Raw genomic sequence first — 13,630 nt, forward strand, 5'->3', positions numbered from 1 at the left:
AAAAATGACTAGAACTTTGAAAGTACAAGAAGGGAGAAATGAGGCACAATTGCTAGGATTCTGCCTAAGTCACTTGAAACTGGGATATCCAAATGCTTTTCTAGTGGAAGCAGGACTTTCAGGGTTGTAATCTTTGCTTTTATTAATTTAAGGGATGTTGATGTCATCTGCTGCCCCAACTTCTCTGAATTGCCTTTCTCCTTGGAGTTTAGTGACAATCCTAACAGTAGCTGAAGGGGAAACGAAGCTTCTGAGCAACAATATATTTTTCCTGTTGTAACGCAAAGCATTCTGTGGTCCTTGGTCCTGAATGCCCGTTAAGACCCATTATGTTTACAGAGGTCTGCTTCTGGTGGAGAGGAGAAGTGCTAGATTCTGTGTAGCTGCAGCCAGGCCTTGTCCCCCCTTCTTTTACCTTGCTACTGTTTGATAGCCTTGCACCACTGTGTGAGAAATACACTTTGGAGTCAGGAATTTAGCTTGCTAAGTAGTTGGACGCATAATGAAATAATTAAAATTGGTAAGATGTAGACCATGATGTAATTGACATGTGTATGTGAAATATTTTAAGCATAGACCTTAAAATGTAGTGTGTGAATTCAACAAAGCACCTGTGTGATGCAGAAAGGTGCATCACATGGGGAATGATGGTTGGTTGCAGCACACTGTTGATTGTAAGAACTGGGCAGGGGGAGGAATGGGGAGAGCTAGGGTCAAGCTTTTGAGCTCATTGAGGTTCTGTGAGTTTCACCTTGAAGCTCAATCTACCTCATGCCAATTCCCAAAAGCAAACTTTTGCTGTCTTCCAAATGGAAAATGTGCATACACAGATATGCACTTCTTAAAGGATACTTTTTTCTAATGAACTCATTTTTTCAATGTGATCACAGACTTAGGAACATGCAAGGTTTGTCCAAAAATGAGTTTATGATTGGAGTGCAAACAGGGCCAACTTTGCTCAAAAACATATCAAAACAAACATTATATGCAACCTGATTCTGGACCTTAGACTTTAGGAACTTCTGTAAAATGCATTGACTTGAATCTTTTATATGAAAATCTTATGTGAAATAGAGCAAAAGTCCATGGAATAAACATTTGATTGCCAGGGCTCCAGGGAAACCCAACATCTGCTGCTGTTTTTGATGTTTTTGTTTTTTAATGTGAAAATGTAAACAAAATTGTGCATATGGTTAAAATTTCTGATTTTGACCTTGTGAACTTCATGCTTATAGGGACGGTCTAATTGGAGGAGGTGGGGAAACTCTCAAAGGATTCATCACTTCCATTCAAGAACTGGCAGTGTTTAATTCAGGATTCCTTTTAACTAAGCTTGTTTTTTTCATCTCTATTATGCACAGCTGGGGATTGTATCACTGCTTCCATCCCCTAAAAGCAGGCAAGCTAAACCCACCAAATGAGTTTCTGTATTTCAGCTTCCAAGATCATTTTTGTTTTCATCTCCAATACGACAAAACTTTGCTCTTTACCCAGCATAATGAAACTTCTCCATGGGTTGCTCTTGTGGACCAAAAACTTAATCCTCTTATACTGAAAGGAACTGCAGTTTCAGAATGCATAAGCAAGTCCGTGAAATATTATAGACATGGGAGTATGAACCACACCCAGTTTCTTTTTGCATAGGAAAGAATCAGAGATGTGTAAACCAGCAAAACCAAAGCTTACTGAAGTTTTCAGACTTCGTTGTCAAAGCTTGTTTCACCTTGACTTTATATCAAATTGGGAGTTTTTTTTTCTTTTCACATGAAAAACTGTGTTTTTCTGGCAGGTTTTTCAAAATGTATGCATATTTGTGTGCATCTTTGAAATGTACACATCCCACTACCATCAATTAAAGCTTCTTTGTGCACATTTTTCAAAAGTTTCATGCTCATTTTTTGAATGCACACATGCTGCCAAAAACGTGTTTAAAAAAAAAAAAAGCCTCCATCCATGAAACACATTGCAACCTTGGAAATGTACAGGTATCAGCTGCAGATTGCATCCCAGATCAGCAAACTGAACAAACCTTGATTAAAGAAAAAAAGAAACAATTTTCTCATACTCCCTTAGAAAGAGTCCATGGTTTACAGAGCAAGAACCTTTCTCTTATGCTTACAGCACATGTAGAAATAATGGGTGCATGGGATGAGTGCAGTTACAAATGTGGTTCTCATCTCTAATCTACATCACTTCATGATAGGGTAACCATTAGTGGGGAATCATCAGGATGGTGGCAAGTGGCAAGCGGGGTCCCCCAGGGCTCTGTCCTGGGGCCAATCCTGTTTAATCTTTTCATCAACAACATGGAAGAAGGGGTGAACAGTCTGCTGATCAAATTTGCAGACGATACTAAAACTGGGACAGTGGCCACAACTGAGGAGCAGGTACTCCAGATCCAAAAGGATCTGGACAGACTATGGAAGTGGTCAGAAGACAACAGGATGGCATTCAATGTGGATAAGTGCAAGGTCTTGCACTTGGGACACAGGAATGGGTGTCATAAGCACAGGTTAGGGGATAGGTGGCTGGAGAGCAGCACTTGTGAAAGGGACCTCAGGGTGCTGTTTGACTGCAGGCTAAACATGAGTCTGCAGTGTGAAGCGGTGGTCAAGAGGGTGAATGTCACTCTTGGTAGCATAGCCAGAAGTGTGGCTTCTAGATCGAGAGAGGTATTACTAGCACTCTGTACAACTCTGGTGCGCCTGCAACTGGAGTATTGTTTTCACTTTTGGGCCTCTTGTTACAGGAAGGATATAGCCAGGTTAGAGTCAGTGCAGTGTAGGGCCACAAGGTTGGTGGCCGGTTTGCATGGAAAGCTGTATGAGGTGAGAATGAGGGAACCGGGTCTTTTTAGCCAGGAGAAGAGGAGAATCTGAGGCAATTTGTTGGCAACATACAGATATGTGAGGGGGTGTCACACAGAGGTGGGTAGAAACCTATTGACCCCTGCAGAGGAGGGCAGGATGTGCTCCAATGGAGCGAAGCTCAGGGAACCAAGATTCAATTTGGATGCCAGGAAGTACTTCCCTGACAGGACCCCGAGGGTATGGAATGGGCTTCCATGGGAGGTGGTTGAGGCCCCATCCGTGAGGGTGTTCAAGGATAGGCTAAACATACACATGGTAGGCATGTCATGAGCGGAGCCAGCTGGAGCCGGGGTTCAGACTAGATGGCCCAGGAGGCTCCTTCTGACTCGCTCTGTTTCTATGTGTCTATGATCTGCCTGAGAAGAAGGCCTCTGTGCATCCAAGTGGCATGCTCACTGCTCCTCTCAGGGGTTCTGCAAATGCATCTGTTGAGTTACTATGGTGTTCTATGCATGGCCCTGCCATTCCCTGCCTCCCAACCTCTGATGTTGACTGAGGCGCAGGAGGGAGGTAAGAAATTGCATCAACCCTCTGGCTGAGGTGCACACACCACCAATTGCCCGTGGAGTTTTTGTTGGCCAGCCAAGCTATATTGCCTTCTCCCCCAAATGATTAGCTTTTCTGCCTGAGTCTGTTCATCCTCTGTATTTAATTAGCATCATCACTGGACTGAGTGATATTTCTTTTCCTGCTTTTTTAGCATATTCTTTAAGTGGCGCAGTGGTAGGGTTCTGTCACGCCTCTCTGAAAGTTTGTTTGCAGTGCTTGCCCTGCTCTAAGGAAGTGAGCTGAGCCCAGAAGAAGTCCACAAGTGTTTGCAGACTCCTGGTTGCACAACTAGGAACTTTCCCCAGCCACTGTTCAGACAGAAAATCTTAAGGAATGAGGGAGGGATGTTAAATCAGTGCTTATTACACTGCACCACAGACATAAGACCCCCTCCCCAAAACACCTTACATATTTTTGGGTCCCTCACCTGAAATGTGGTGAAATAAAAACTGAGGGAGGGTATTTTGTGGCAGACCTTTTCAAAGTCTGAGTATATCTCCAGTCGGTTCATCCTTCCAGAGCTCGCCATACTGTTGCATATTTGATCGAAGTGACCACTGCCTCTGAACACAGCAATCTGGCTGAGACCTGCCTAGCACTCAAGAGAGTAGGAACTTCTTAGCTGATGTTTTCATTTTCCCAGGAAGCTAGGCATGCCTTCACTGTGTGCCAAACATGCTTTAAAAAGAAAAAAAAAATAGCTTTAAAAAAACTAATTGTTTTTTATTACTCCATACAAAGAAGATGATTAAAACTCCAGATATATAAGAAGTTCATGGTTGGGTTCACACGATATAACAAAGAACCCTGTCCTGTTTCCATGGTGTGCAGATTTTTGCCTGAGCTTACTGGTCAGACAAAAAAAAAGGTCACCCATCCCTCTGGCCCCACCATTCATCCCAGCAGCCCCCACAAGTGAAATCCTTGTTATAAATCTATTCCTGCCTATCAACAGCAGCAGCCTCCTCCTGATTGATCTGCTGCATTCTTGAGGTGAGTTTCTCCCTTTCCTCTCTTGACCGTACCTATATGTCTGTAGGCACTCCAGTCTCCATAGAGATTTTTATTAAATGAAAATAAGCAGTTTTGCTGCATTTTCCCCTTTTCTCTCTGTGCTGTCTCCCTGTTTCCACAAGTGAACAGGGGGATGGACTCAGTGCTCAGCCAATGGTAATAAAGTGAGGAATGACACATCTGTTGCTAGGGAACTGAGGGTGGTACCAATCAAGGCTAGAAGTAGTTACTTCCATGGCTGCTCTTGCTAGGGAACTTCATGGCATTTCCATACCAACAGTGGTAAAGCGGTGATCCCTGGTGCAGACAAGAGAAGCCACAGGGAAGCATGGAAACCTTAGATCACACCCATTTTCTCCATGGTTTCAGAAAACTAATTCTGCCATGGAGGAATTCTGGAACTGGGTCCAGACAACCTAAAAGATCCATGACGGTAAGAGATCACCATGGCTTCCCATGTCATGCAAACATTCCCAATATCCAGTTGCAGTAGTAAAAATTTCTTTGAATACATTTATTGTCTGAACCCTAGCAAAATCATGAGGATTCAATAGGTAGCACATAACTAAACTCTCACAGTTCTGTATGTCGCAGGAATGTGTTAGCATTTTTCATGCATGTGTCTATGCTTGTTATAATTATTCAGTGTCGGTACTATTTGTACCTGTGGTATTTCTAGTAGGCTTCTACAGAAATCTGTCATCACTCCGGCATCTATAAGACTTCTTGGTACCATCAGATTAATGATATGCTGGACATTCCTAGGCATGGAACTCGGTGCCAATCTCCTGGTGGGAATCAAATATGCAAAGCCTCTTCTAAACTATTTTCATATCTCTCTGCAACAAATGGCTGAATCTTCTGGTCTTCAGTCCATGATGCTATTTAATACCCAAGGAGTGATGTTGGTTTCAGCCGAGGCTGTCATAGAATAATGGGGTGTGGATAGCAATCTGTGTTTTCTGTCTTTCTCACTTTGGGAATGAAAAGACTGCGTTTGTAAACTTTAGTTATGCCTGTTGCTATGCATAAGGATTTGAGTCCAAAATCACAATTTCTTTAGCAGTCCTGGAGCTTTCATGCCTCATCCTACACTGAAGCAGTCCACCAGCACTATTCTATACCTCTTTCATTGAGAATGGCAAAACCACAGAGAATAATATCCGAATTATATTATTATGATTATATTTAACTCTGGAAGAAAGTGAAAGTGATCGTGTAATTAACTACCATCATCTAATACAAATGCTGAGGGAACAAAACCAAGGTTTCCAAGATAACTTCAGGTTATTGGAATTCCTGCAGCATTATGTCCAAACATATCAAAGTGCATTATTATTATTGTATGTACCCTATAGTATTTATGAGAGGGAAATGGGACATCTGTTTAAACTGAATGCTGGAAATTCTTTCAGTGGATATGGGAGCTGGCATAGTGAATTAAAGCATCTGAAGAGCCATAGCTTCTATTCATTTATTTAAAGCTTTTTTTATACCACCCCATCACAAAAGTCTCAGGATGGTAGTACAGTAAGAAGCAAATAAATTAGAAAATATATAGGCACTTATTTTATTTATTTAATCTTTCTAATTCCATTTCTTTGCTGCCCCATAACCTGAGTGCTTAATTGTCCTTTAATCAGATGTAGTGTTGTTTTACTGAAAATAAAACTGTTTTCACTGCCCATCTAAAAGTGGGCAATGATGAGGAATCATGAACCTTTCTCAGGAAGCTGGATCAGATTTTGAGGACTGCAGTGAAAAGACCGCATTCCCAAGGTTGGCTGTGCCCAAGGCCTGTACTTCTGACCCAAGAGGACACACAAATAGATCAGGTTGCAGGTCCCTGAGGACCCTTGGGCAAGAGGATTTCTCACTGCTTTTGTGACCAGTAGCTATTTGCTCTTCGTCCTCTTTTCCCTTATTCCACCACTTGTTTCCCTGGTGGACAAAGTCATCAGCAGTGGCAGCAGCTGCGTTGCCTTATCATCACCATGACTGCCTCCATAATGTGAGGCAGATGAACAATGATGTTTTGACAGTAAGAAGAAAAGCAGGTTTCTGCTCCTCTGGTCAGTGGGCCCCTGGCAGGAGCCCAACCACACCTACCCTTGACATCCACCCTACACATGACAAAGGGTAGCTAGGGATGCTATTGTTAATTCTTTGAGTACATTTTTGATGGAAAATTGTGTATCATGCCCCCTTACTGTTTCAATAGTTTTTATTGAATTTTAATTATGCTGTACCTGGTGGAGTTTTTGCCTGCTTGTTGCATTTTAATGGAAAGGCAGGATGCAGACTGCCTCATGACAGATTGATGGAGACAGAGACTGGGAAGAAGGAGACAGCTGTCTCGCTGGAAGCAACCCCAGTGCCTTGGAGGACCAGTGTCCTCTATGAATATAGAAACATAGAAACAGAGCAAGTCAGAAGGGGTCTCCCAGGCCATCTAGTCTGACCCCCGGCTCCAGCCGGCTCCGCTCACGACATGCCCACCATGTGCATGTCCAGCCTATCTTTGAATATGGTGGCTTGAGGAGTCTACTTCCTGATGGAGAAGGCTTTAAAAGGGCAAGGAGGTAGCCCCTCTGGTTTGGAAGGAATCTCTGTTCATGATCAATGTTTACTTGACTCAGAGGGCTGGTTTAGTCATAACAATACTAGTTTGATATGGCTTGTTAAGCAACTAGTGTTTGGCTGAACTACTATTTTCAAATTCAGGTCCAGAATCTGCACCACTGAATATGAACATACGCACATTTTTTCAGGCAAACCTTGGAGAACCTCAGTGAGCTCAAGCCTGGATAATTATCCCAGACATAGCAGCAACCAACAAGAGTTAGTTGTTAATTAGGAAGCTTCAGGTATCTTTCACCATGCAAGTTCAACACTTCTGCTAGCTTGTTCTAATTTGCACTGATACTAAGCTTGATGTGAGAGGGGGTGGTTGGTCTTCTATATGGTGGTGACATTCTCTTGGTTAAATGCTGTTAAAATTAATAGTGGCTTGCTTGCCATCCATGTAGCACACTCTCTTGTCCTGATAAGACAGACATCACTCCTTGAAGTATATTTTAATGGGAACTTCCATTATCTTTCTCTTGCTTGTAATTGTGCTGATACAGTCTGGATATCACAAGGCCTTGTTGCAGCTAGGTAGGCAGAAAAAATATTGGAAGCACATAACAGTGAGATTTAATTAATGTCAAGACACATCAATAAACATTAGTTGCAATTGGAATAAGATTAGTGTAATGATTCCTGCAATGTAACTGACTAATGCACCTGCCAGTAAAATCTATGGGGAAAGTAACTAGTGTTGGCCTCACTAACTTGCCATTCAGATATTTGTATTAGATGGCCCAAAACACTTACCGGATATATGATGTAGGTTCATTTTATTCGAGAGACCACCTCTGCCTTTCCACTGAGTTTACTAACCATTCAGACCTTCTAACAATAATGTCTCAGGTGTGGGCAACTTGTGGCCTTCCAGACTTATAACTCCCACCACCCCTCACGATTGACTCGGGCTGATAGGAATGGCAGCCCACAACATCTGGAAGGCTACAAACTGGCCGTCCCTTATTTGCACTCATTAAGGCAGATAAACTCTCACCAATCATCCAGTTTTCAGATCTGCTCTTTCAGGAGTTCAGCCCCATTCAGAACAGACAACAGACTAGTCCCTGGACTCAGTTTACAAGCTCCTTTCTAGCCCATCAGGGAACCCAGATAATGATCCAGGTGTCACCTAATTCAGCTCTCAAAGGATGCACAGCTGCATGTGTCAACAGCATCTGCTCCAAATGGCCATTCTCCATTGCATCATGTAGATGTTAAACAGCATTAGGGACCAGGATCTTGGGCTAGATGCAGTCATAAGCTTTGGTTTCTGATTAGGTCAGCCCCTCACACTAGAGGCAGAAGGCCAGTGGGAACAAATAGTCTACACCTTTTTCATGATACTGCAAATCACCTGAGGATGGTGGGATATGTTTGGACCGAACAGTGGTGGACATTGCTAAGGTTTATGTTTGCCATGGCAACCTATGAAGCTAAAAACAGCTGGGGTTAATGCACCAGAGCGGGGCTAGTTGGGATATACCAGAGCATGCATTTCCGATCTACCTCAGTGAAGTCAGCACAGAATGGTTTTCATTCCTGCAAAATGTGGCAATGATCATTGCGTCAGATGGCTTTTAAAAAACCTGAGTCATTTGTGGAAAAGACAATCCTATTTGTAGCTATTACTCAATTAAGACACATTGCATGCACTTATGCATGTTGTTTTTTTCATTCATGAAGAGCAACTAGTTAATCAGTCAATTTAAATTGAACTTCAGTAAGCATCCAGCCAAAAAGGGATTATAGCTGTATTGGTATCCTTGTAATGCATGTAATACATACAGATGCATGCCTCTGTTAGCCTGTTCTTTCTAATCTAATATTTATTTTCACTAGGATGGTCTTTCATATTGCCAGCTATCCAACGGTATTTTCCTTTACTTCCCCACAAATGTTTTAAAATTGCTTCTGGTTTCTATTGCCCCAAGCTATGATTCAGTAATCGCAAAGTCATATTCAGTATTAGACCAAATCCTGGTGCATCATTCCCCCATCTCTCTTTGCCTGCAATGCACATACCCCATAGTCATCAGTCTTTCAATGAATTTCAAAATAGTGCGGCATGTATTGAATTATTGTGGAGTTTGCCATCTAAAGACATTGTCCTTTGCTCAAAAATAAAGCAACTCTGCTTGAATGTAACATAACAGAGATATAAATTGTAATAATTGTAATCAATAGTCATATGATCTGCTTGATACTTCAGGAAAATGGTAAAGAAAAATTACGAGTATATGACTGCAGCTTAGACGAGGCATCCCCCCTTTTCTTACTTAAATGCCTCTTCTAAAATCATGTCCTCCTCTTTACAGGTTTTTTTTCTCAGTTGATTGGAAAAATCATTTAATCAGAACCGTCTTTCAGAGTGGAAGACTGGCGCTTCATTGTCTTAAAGAGGCACACAACTTACAGCCACGTGCACGATGACTTATAAAATGTGCCACAAACCAGAATTTATTTTATTTATGATTTATTTTTTGATTTATATCCTGCCTTTTTCCTACAAAGGGCTCAAGGCAGCTTACATCTCCTCCTTCTTATCCCCACAACAACAACCCTGTGAGGTAGGTTGGGCTGAGAGTCTGTGACTGGCCCGAAGTCACCCGGTTGGCTCCATGGCTGAGCGGGGACTCGAACCCAGATCCTCTGAGTCCCAGTCCCAGGCTCTTAACCACTACGCCACACTGGGTTCTGCCATTGCACTTTGTTTTCTGCTCATCTGGGGAACTGTGGGCACAGTTGCCCCTTCCTATTTTTTATTTATTTATTTATTTTTAGAACCTGTGGGTCCACTTTGGTCCCTGAACATCTATTTTGTGGATTTCTATTTGCCTTGCCTGCTCCCTGCTCCACTTTTCTCACTTCTGCCTTGCCTCTTACACACATCACCACTTTCAGTCCTACTCCCCGGAATCTCTTTTTTCCACCCTTGCATCGTCCTCTCCCCTCATGCACCTTTCCCAGCTCTTAACCAGCCCAAACCTCCCATTACCCCTGTGCCCTCAGCCCCTTCTGAGTGACATGATTAGGACCTCATCGTTCCTTCTTGGGACACAGGCGGAATAAAGTTCAGGTGGGCAGGCTGAAGTGACTGAAGAAGGCATGCAAGGGGATCTGGATGCCCGCTAGTCTCCCGTAGGTCCCACGCGGTGGACTGCTATGCAAGGGAGAGCCAACCAGGAGCAATTAGGCTGTGTGTGTGCACACACTTGTGCGAACCTCTGAATTATTTGGCCCATGATTTTCACGCTTCCCTATTGCGGAACTGTTTCCCAATTGAATCAGAACTCGCCTTCTTCCCATGGAATACAGAGAGCACAGCATGGTGGCAAAGACCTCAGAAAGATCCAATTTCCCTCCTTTCTCCCTTTCGCTCCATCTCCTTCCCTAATGTAGAATGTGACAAGGCACAACAATGACAGGTATAAGAAGATGCTATCATATATTCTGTCTCTGACCACTATTTCTTCAATGGGTCTATGTTTAGGGAGTTATTTGGGGATTTATATCTCACCAGAAATCAATATTTGATATTTAGCAGGGTTTTATAGGAAGCATATAATAAAATCAGGTCCAGGTGAGGACTATTACCATGGAAATCAATAGCAAAGGAAGTCTTTCATGTATAATGTATCCTGGAAAGCAGCTGTTGCTCATAATGAGACAGGCAGGTCCATGCTAGGGCTGTCCTGCACCAGCAGCTGCATGCACATCTGTATCGCTACAGTTAAACAGAAGGCAAACTGGTGCAAGTTGGTGGAAGGGTTTATGGAAGAGCAACAGGGTCACGCCACGCCGTAGCCACCCGGGGTTTGCAGGGTTCCCTGCATCAGTGTGGCAGACCAGCCTTCAGGCTGAAATGGAAGAGGGCAGAGATCAGTCATGCTGACGATCCCATCTAGCTCACAAGTTAAAGGCTAGTAGATACTATCAGGCAATTAGGTTGCCCTCTGACACAAATTCCTGTGAATGTCTTGGGACCTGGAACATGATCCTAAACACACATGATTTTGTTTTATTTCTATATTAAACGCATATGATTTCTGAGTTTGTTTTGGACCAGAAGGATCCTTAAGGTGACTTGCTTAAATTTTTAAGGCATTTCAGAGACAACATGCATATGTTATGCTGTGTTTTATGTAGTGATGGGCAAACTTATCCTTGGTGACTTTATCATTTCCTTGGATAATAACAAATTCACTCACGCAAGTTCAGATTAAAGTTTCCCCTGAAACTCAACCCCTATTCAATGTAAAGGATCTTTTGCACATGCCCAGTAGCACCTCTTGGGATCTGTAGTTTGGAGATGCATCATGCATCAGGATGCCCTGTATCACCATGCTATCACCCTCCCCACTGAATGCCCATTTTCATGTGGAGTTTCACTCCACCCACTGGCAGAAGTGATGCCATCCTAGTTTACTGTGAGCAAGAAAAGAGCTAATCCAACCAACTTAGATGGACATGTTCAGAAGCTCATAATCAGTTCCAAAGTTAATAGCAAATGTATATGCATTATATTTTTACAAGTGGTGGCAAACAGTTTTGTAAGCCAGGCTGAATGGCACCGCTCTCATGCTCTGTTCATGCAGTAGCCGACCAGCTGCCTGCAGGAGCTCACCAGCTGGACATGAAAGCAACAGCACCCTTCTGCCCACTTTGCAAGTGGTATATGTAGGCATATGGCCTGTGTTGCTGGAGGAAGCGTGCAGCCATCAAGATTAGTTCCCATGGGTAGTTTTCTCCCCTGTGAAGTCATCCATTCTCCTTTTAAAGGCAGCAAGCAAAGTTGTGGTTATGTGCCACCAACAGAAAGGGGTACACTGAACCCATCCTCATCCATAGCTTCCATATGCAAAAGACTTCAAAGGTAAGTCCGGAAAGTTTTTATTTCTAAGTCATTGCCTCTAGTTACAACACTGAGACCCAGCCAGCTGGGAGACTTCTAACACCTCCTTCCTCTTCCATTTCACTTTAAATCACAAAATGCCCTCTGCGCTTTGTTTGGAGCATTTGCTCTATTGATAAGGCCCAGTGGTGGCACTCATTCACATGCATTCTTTCCCTGGAACAAACTCTCCTGGGGAAGTAGCTCCCAGGCCTAGCTGTACTTGAGGCTCGTCCACCCTTTGTGAAAGATGTTGAGCCCAGTTGAGGTATGCCTGCAGTCCTTCTGTCTCTTCCTGCTGAAAAGTTCCATATCAAAGAAAATGAGAGCAGGAGTCTGCAAATAGGATCACCCTTGCCCTTCTGACATGGCATGAAGCATTTCCTTCCCCTCCTTCCAGCCCCTCTTCTCTACCTGCTTTCCCCCTCTTCTTGCTTCTTTCCAGAATTTCATAGCCTCCTATTGGCCCAGTGCTTGCCACCTGAGGTTTTATTCTCCCACAGCTGTGGTAGATCCTCCCTATTGTCTCAAGGCCTTTCCAGGCAAGCCTCCATTTCACCTTCATCCTCAGACTTAGCTGCTTGTGTGATTTCAGCCAGAGCGTGAGGACGACTCGACCTGGTGAGTCTTGGTGGCTCATCACAATGGCCATCGCCGCATCTTGTAGAAGTAAATTCTATACCTTTGCACTGTGCAAAGAAATGCTTTCCTGTATCTGACCTGCATTTCCCACCAGTCTGCTTCGTGGGATTGCACCAGGTTCTAATACCGAGGGAAAATAAGAAAAATATCTCCCAATCCACCCTTTTCACACCATTTATTTATTATTTACTTATTTAGAATTTTTGTATGCCGGCCCATCGCTTATAGTCTTGGGATGGCTCACCATGTGTATACTTGTATCATGTATCCCCATTAATCACATTTTTTCCTAAGCTAAACTATTCCACTATAACAATCCAAGGTGTTATAACCATTTTCCATAGGCTAAATAATGTGAAATAATTAACCAAAGACGAATAATACTTATCTAATTTGTTTTGTTAGAAGTAATTCTAAACACCCAGATGGAAGTAAGGATACCTGAGGATTTTTATTTTAACAAATCCTAAAACAGAATTACCTGATGCAAACCTCTTGGACTAATATGCTTATTAGTAGACACTGACTTTCTCACTTCCAAATGTTCCAGCACAGTTCTAAGATCAAAAATATATGTACACTTTAAAAATATCTATTTTACATTGAAATTTTTAACTTTAAAGAAAGATATATTTTAAAAATGTGTTTTTAAAATACTATACACTGCACATTAACATGGAAATGGGATATGAAACATATTTATGAATAAATGTTTGCACAGTTGAAAAGACCCCAAGGCTAAGTAGAATATGCAGACTTGAAATAGACTGATTTTCCATTTCTAGAAGAGATGTCAGTGGAACTGAGTGTGGTGGATGATGAATTTCCTCATCAAGTGCAACTAAAAAACAATGAACTGGGGAATGCAGAAGGAAATAGTTACAAGAGTGTGAGGTGGGAAGTGATAAAACCTGGAATATTTACAAGGGAAATGTTGTTTTCTGTGTTTTTATTAATAGCAGAATCATATATTAACTCACAGTCCTTTACAATTTTGATTCTCTTGTGATTTTTGTTTTCCTTCAGCTGCGTCAAG

At 42.5% G+C, this 13,630-nt stretch overlaps 1 protein-coding gene across 2 annotated transcripts in view; it reads left to right on the plus strand.

Annotated features, from left to right (window-relative positions):
• Positions 1–13,630, plus strand: part of CCSER1 (coiled-coil serine rich protein 1) — a 494,606-nt gene that overhangs the window by 468,669 nt on the left and 12,307 nt on the right. The window lies entirely within an intron of this gene.

Source organism: Varanus komodoensis, unplaced genomic scaffold, assembly GCF_004798865.1.
Source record: "Varanus komodoensis strain SLA01 unplaced genomic scaffold, ASM479886v1 scaffold2, whole genome shotgun sequence".
Classification (NCBI taxonomy): domain Eukaryota; kingdom Metazoa; phylum Chordata; class Lepidosauria; order Squamata; family Varanidae; genus Varanus; species Varanus komodoensis.